The following is a 7,364-nucleotide window of genomic DNA, read 5'->3' as shown; positions in this document are numbered from 1 at the left end:
AACATTAAAATGTTCATATTAAAAGTAAATGTAAAATTGTTGAATTCAGTCCGGAAACGAACAATAAATTATTTAGCTGTTTGCTAACATTATGAAATTATAAAATTACGATAGAAAATATCTAATGCAGATATATTTTAATTGATATAGTATCAACTTTACCTATATGTATTTTAATTCGTAATTTAAATAAAACTCATAAAACTCAATAATACTTTCAATCTGTGTTTGTAGTTTTGCACTACGTGCCTATCAGTGTTTGTATATAAACAGGTTTTTTGCGTTCGCGCCTTCAGGTAGGGGTATCACAATAGCTAGCGATAGTAACCGCGTGGCATCGTAGCAGTCAGTATGCAGTTCTGTTATCGTCGCGGCGTGGATCGCGTGTTCTTTACGGGTTGCATGGTCTTTAAACAAAATATTTCGGTAAATAACGGTTTCGTAATTGTTTATTAAGAATATCCAGTATGTTTCGCGTGGATGGTGGCAAAGTGCAAACAAAGTTTCCATAAAAATGTGCGTGAGGCGTAATTGTTGCGCCGCTATGTGTTTTTCCTGATTGCCACTTGATTTACATCATTAATCGATTCATGAGTTACCACAAATTAAAGGTAGGTTCATAACTTTTGAAGTGAGGTGTTATCGGTATTATTATTATTTACCATGTTGTTTATCAGCTAGCAAACGTATAAATAGGCAGCTATGTAAGCATGTTCAATCATAGAGGCATGAATGAGCCATGAGCCATGTATTCTTCCTTTTATTAATTAAATTATTCGGTTCAGGGCACGGCATATGGTTAGCGGTAGAAGTGACTCGGTTCAGGGCACCGTATAAGGTTAGCGGTAGAAGTGACTCGGTTCAGGGCACCGTATAAGGGTAGCGGTAGCAGTGACTCGGTTCAGGGCACCGAATAAGGGTAGCGGTAGAAGTGACTCGGTTCAGGGCTCCGTAGGGAGTGACGGTAGAAGGGCCTCATATCTGGAATATCTTACGAAGGTAGCGGCCTAAGTGACTTGCATTTAGGGTACCGAATGAAGGTAGTGGTAGAAGGTCATATCTTGCGAACCGTGTGCAATATTTTTATGATTTCTTCTTTATGCGATGAAGTAGGAGGCACTTTTCCAGATGCATCCTTAAAATCTCGCGAATTTCCATCCTAACTGTCCCAAAATGGCCGCGAAAATTTCTTCTTTTCTACTATTTTTCAAAATTTACGGTGGAAAACTGGTCTTATCTCGCGAACCCTTTGCAATATTTTAGTTATTTCTTCTTTATGTGATAAAACAAGAGTCATTTCTCAAGGTGAACCTTTGAAACCTTGCGAATTTCAGTCCTAACTGTATCAAAATGGCCGCGAAAATATGCTCTTTTCTAGATGTTTTGAAAACTCACGGTGAAAAAATGGTCATATCTTGCAAACCCTTAGCAATATTTCAGTTCTTTCTTTTTTATATTATAGAACAAGAGTTCTTTTTTAAGTTGCATCTTTGAAACCTCGCGAATTTCAGTTCCAACTGTCTCAAAATGGCCGCGAAAGTTTGCTCTCTTTTTGAATTTTTTAAAACTTACGGTGAAAAACTGGTCATATCTCGCAAACCCTTCACAATATTTTAGTTTTTTCTGCTTTATATGTTAAAACGAGAGTCCCTTTTTAAGATGCACACTTGAAACCTTGCATATTTCAGTCCTAACGGTCTCAAAATGGCGGCGAAAGTTTGCTCTTTTCTAGCATTTTTCAAAATTTTTGGTAGAAAACTGGACATATTTCGGGAACCCTTTGCAATATTTGAGTTATTTCTTTCTTATATAATAGAGCAAGAGTCCTTTTTCAAGAATCACTCTTGAAAACTCGCAAATTTCAGTCATAAGTGTCTCAAAATGGTGGCGAAAGTTTGCTCTTTTCACGCATTTTTCAAAACTTTCGGTGGAAAACTGCTCATATCTCACGAACCCTTTGCAATATTTTAGTTATTCCTTCTTTATATGATAAAGCAAGAGTCCTCGTTCAAGATGCACTCTTGAAACTTTGCAAATTTCAGTCCTAACTGTCTCAAAATGGCCGCGAAAGTATGCTCTTTTCTAGAATTGTTGAAAACTCACGGTGAAAAACGGGTCATATCTCGCGAACCCTTTGCAATATTTGAGTTATTTCTTTCTTATATAATAGCGCAAGAGTCCATTTTCAAGAATCACTCTTGAAACCTCGCGAATTTCAGTCCTAACTGTCTCAAAATGGCGGCGAAAGTTTGCTCTTCTCTCGCATTTTCCTAAACTTTCGGTGGGAAACTGGTCATATCTCGCGAACCCTTTTCAATATTTTAGTTATTTCTTCTTTATATGATAAAACAAGAGTCCTCTTTTTAAGATGCACCCTTAAAACCTTGCGAATTTCAGTCCTAACTGTCTCAAAATGGCCGCGAAAGTATGCTCTTTTCTTGAATTATTGAAAACTCACATTGAAAAACTGGTCATATCTCGTGAATCCTTTGCAATATTTTTGTTAGTTCTTTTTTATATTATAGAACAAGAGTCCGTTTTTAAGATGCACCCTTGAAACCTTGCAGATTTCAGTCCTAACTGTTTCAAAATGGCCGCAAAAATTTGCTCTTTTTTTGAGGTTTTCAAAACTTACGGTGGAAAACTGGTCATATTTCGCGAACCTTATGCAATATTTGAGTTATATCTGCGTTATATGATAAAGCAAGAGTCCTCTTTCAAGATGAACTCTTGAAACCTTGCGAATTTCAGTCCTTACTGTCTTAAAATGGCCGCAAAAGTATGCTCTTTTCTAGAATTTTTGAAAACTCACGGTGAAAAACCGGGCATATATCGCGAACCCTTTGCAATATTTTAGTTATTTCTTTTTTATATTATGGAACAAGAGTCCATCTTTAAGATGCACCCTTGAAACCTCGCAAATTTTAGTCCTAACTGTCTCAAAATGGCCGCAAAAGTTTGCTGTTTTTTTGAATTTTTCAAAACTTAACGTGGAAAACTGGTCATATCTTGCGAACCCTTTGCAATATTTTAGTTATTTCTTCTTTACATGATAAAGCAAGAGTCCTCTTTCAAGATGTATCCTTGATACCTTGCAAATTTCAGTCCTTACTATCTGAAAATGGCCGCAAAAATTTGTTCTTTTCTAAAAATTTTTAAAATTTATTGTAAAAAACTGGTCATATCTCGCGAACCCTTTGCAATATTTTCGTTATTTCTTTTTTATATGATAGAAGAAGAGTTCATTTTTCAGATGTACCTTCGAAACCTTGCAAATTTCAGTTCTAACTATCTCAAAATGGCCGCGAAAATTTCCTCTTTTCTGGAATTTTTCGAAACTTCCGGTGGAAAACTGGTCATATCTCGCGAACCCTTTGCAATATTTGTGTTATTTCTTTTTCATATGATAAAACGAGAGTCATTTTTCAAGATGCTCCCTTGATTCCTTGCGAATTTCTGTCCTAAGTGTCTCAAAATAGCCAAGATAATTTGCCTTTTTTAGAATTTTTTAAAACTTACGGGGAAAACCAGGTCACATCTTGCAAACCTTTTACGATATTTTAGTTTTTTCTTCTTTATATGATAAAACAAGAGTCCTTTTTCAAGATGCACCCTTGAAATCTTGCGAATTTCAATCCCAACTGTCTCAAAATGGCCGCAAATTTTGCTCTTTTCAAGCATTTTTTAAAATTTACGGTGCAAAACTGGTCATCAAAACTGATAACACAAGAAGTCGGGAATTTTTTGTACGTTTTAAGACGTGTGGTTAAAATCCGGTCATATCTAGGAAAATTTCTATTTTTATATTTTGCAATACTAGGAGTTTATGTCAATTTTAATAACCGCGCGTTTTTGGTAGACTCGGTAAATGAAGTTTTGCCCGTGTTTATTTTGCAACATCTTCGCGAACGTAAACAACTGTTTTCTTGAGCGAGTTTACACTGACGAGTGTAGCACTGATACAGGGAAATTATTTAACAAATTGCTGTATATTTCTGCGTATTAGTATCCAATATATTAGAGATAATTGCTTTATTAAAATATTAGTAGGTAGATATAATATTTAACTTATCGCCGAGCGATATGTTTTGTCTCAGCCTTATTTTATGGAGACTAATACGCAATGTTTTAACTCTCATTTCTTACAGTGAATGATTAAATTAGGGGCGGTATTGTGAATACCAATTAACTAAAGTAGTTAAACTATACAGTAAACTTATACAATAAATTATTTATTTGTAATGGTAAATTAAATTCATGTTTTTTGACGTGATAACGTCTTTAAAATCGTTTTAGTCGGGTGACATGTTCAGAAACTTGTGTCACGAGGCCTCCGATCGCAGGTATAACGAGAGAGAGAGAGACGGACCGATCTCCCGTCTCATCTCGAGCGCTGCCAGTCATTCCGTGAAACTTGACACGCGGAATCCACACGAGCGGAGGCAGGCATAGTGTTCGAGTGAGTTGACCGATCTTCCGTCTCTCTCACTCTAGCGGCATACAAACGAATGGAGATTTTCTCGTGCGGTTAAGTTTTCGTTGAATATTTAACAGTGAAACAAAATGTGAAGTGCAAGTGAAGTGTTACAACAATTGCAACAAAAAAAACTTATATCACCAATAAGACGTTATCACGTAAACATCTCGATCGTAAACCTACTTTACAAACCACAATTTTTTTTTCAATCTTATTGCATCCCTAAATCTCCCCATCAATGCTTAGGTAGGCGTGTAATTAATTTTTTTTCATCAAAAGTTAAGTTAAGTTAAATATTAATTTTGCATTTCTATCAGAATTCCTAGTCCCGTTTCCAAAAATAACATAAATGATTTAATTATTACAAACACGGTTTCTAAAATTATGTGAAGATTATTAAAATGACAATATTCATGTGGTCGACCACGTTCACTTTGCTATCAGTCGTCAGCTCGGTTATCTTTTCGCTGAACACGTGAACGTTTTTAATCGATTTGCACTTCTTAGCATCATTAAATTAAAAAGTTTCTTGTTGACCTAGTAAAATCTTGTACGTTGAATAGTTTTTCGTTTTTGAAGTTTGCGTATATCTTAATATCTACAAAGAAATAGTTAATTTTATCGTGATTAACAACAACTGTATTGCTAGGCGCCCTCGCTTGCCGTCTGCTGATTTAAATGTTTTCCGCCGGATATTCTATCAATTTATGATGATGCTTGACCCGTCGGTTATCTTATGCAGTTGACGTTATCATCAAATAATACGTTTGAATACAATATATTAAAATTCAAGTGTTTTATTTTCTCACCACCTTATTGCTCAACTTTCCGATGATTTTTGGGGAGTTTTCTATTAAAATATTGTTGTTTCTTTGCAAATTTCCCCCTTCATGTTATAGTGAGTGAATATTGACTAGTTTCTAAAATTTTCTTTTTGAAACACCCTGTAAATTAGTTTTCCTAACACCACGTAGAAAATTGCCTTTATTTGTGAGTTTTTAGTATTCTCTGATTTGAACTTGGTATTTTCTTTCAGGTACACCCTGTATATTAGTTTTCTTTTGTGTCGGTGAAAATTTAGCTTCATCTGGTGTTTTTAAAGTTTTTCTCTTTACGTTTTGAATTTTATTTCTGAAACACCCTGTATATTACTTTCCCCGATTGTCGAGGGAAAACAGCCGACGTTTTTATTGTTTAGAGGTTTATATTTTCACTTTAATTTTTTGTAACACCCTGTATATTTGTTTTTATTTTCAATCACGTCGAAAATTGACGATTTGCTAATTCCTTTATCTCGGTAGAACTTTAGTAAGTGGTACTTGCTTGCATGTGCGCGGCTAAGCAGGTTGTAAATTCTGTTTCAATATGGCGCCATGTATTCTGTTGACTTGAAAAATCATAGCACCTGTTGGCCCAATTTCTCGATGAATATCGGGAAAAATCTTTGATTTCGTATTAAAATATTGTTCTGTATTTGTAAATTTCCGTCTTCATGTTGTGAATATTGACTCCCTTGTAGTTTCTAAAATTTTCTTTTTGTAACCCTGTATATTGGTTTTCCAACCACTACGTAGAAAATTGCCTGTATTTGTAAGTTTTGAGTGTTCTCCGTTTGGAATTTGAGATTTTCTTTCTGAAACACCTTGTATATTCATTTTCCTTTGTGCCCGCAAAAATTTTGCTTCAACTGTTGTTTTTAGGGTTTTCGTCATTGCCCTTTGAATTTTCTTTTTGTGACACCCTGTAGATTAGTTTCCCGGAGCCTCGGGTGAAAAACGAATGTTATATGTTTTGTTGAGAGTTTTTGTTTGCACTTTAAATTTTCCTTTGTAACACCCTGTATATTTATTTCCATTTTCAATCACCTAGAAAATTGGCAATTTACTAATTTCATTATACCGCTATAACTTTATGAAGAAGTATTTACTGACATATGCGCGGCTAAGCAGGTCGTAAGTCCTGTATCAATATGGCGACATGTATTCTGTTGACTTGTAAAATCTACACTTGTTTTCTATTGTTAATAAAGAAATAGTAAATATTGACTTCTTTGATTTGTGTGTTCGCCTTCTATCATTTCAGGAACAGGTCTCTAAGAGAGTTCCTTCTTTCAGGGGATGATCCCCTCTATAAAAATTGTTAAGGTAACCTGTATGATTTGTGTACTCCTTCTCTCATTTCAGGTACAGGTCAGAACTTGTAAGAATATTTTTAAGTGTCACCTCTTTTTGGGCAACAAAACTTAGAAATATTTGAACAAGACCTTAAAAGAATTGTCCTTATAAGGAGTTCCATCTCTCTGGGGGTGATCCCCCACCATAAAAATTGTTGATATGCCTGATAATTCCGGGGATGAAGCGCAGAGACATCGTAGCTGTAGGATGGGCCGGGAGCAATGGACGGATCGAAACAGTGGGCTGTCTAATGACACGGGCCAAAAAATTTAAAAATCTGATCCTCTCCTGTTCTCTTTCTTCTATCTCCTCCTCTTCTCAACTCTACTCTCCTCTCTGTTTTCTTCCTTCTATCTTCTCCTATTCTCTACTACTCTCATTCTTATATTTCTCTGTTCTCCGTTTCTCCACTCGCTTTCTTATTTCTTCTCATATTGCATTCACTTGTATTTCAATTTCTCATATATTTCGTTGCAATTCATATATGCAACCCAAATTACAACTGATATTTTTATATTTGAGAAAAATGCCTTCTATACCTGAGATTCGATCCGTGTCTGCTAGCATGCCTGCAGGTGCACGTCTCCACTCGACCACCGAGTGTTTTTATCATCATTATTTGATTCTTCTATTTATGTTTCTAGTTTTATCATGTTTTTAAAAACAACAACACAATTTAAGCAACAGTTATTTATGTTATACCCGAAAACTGA

The sequence above is a fragment of the Atheta coriaria genome, unplaced genomic scaffold, assembly GCF_025399875.1.
Source record: "Atheta coriaria isolate IRGN ID8LTWV9N9 unplaced genomic scaffold, Caltech_Dcor_3.1 hic_scaffold_7_pilon, whole genome shotgun sequence".
NCBI lineage: Eukaryota > Metazoa > Arthropoda > Insecta > Coleoptera > Staphylinidae > Dalotia > Dalotia coriaria.
Note: the sequence above shows the minus strand (reverse complement) of the source record.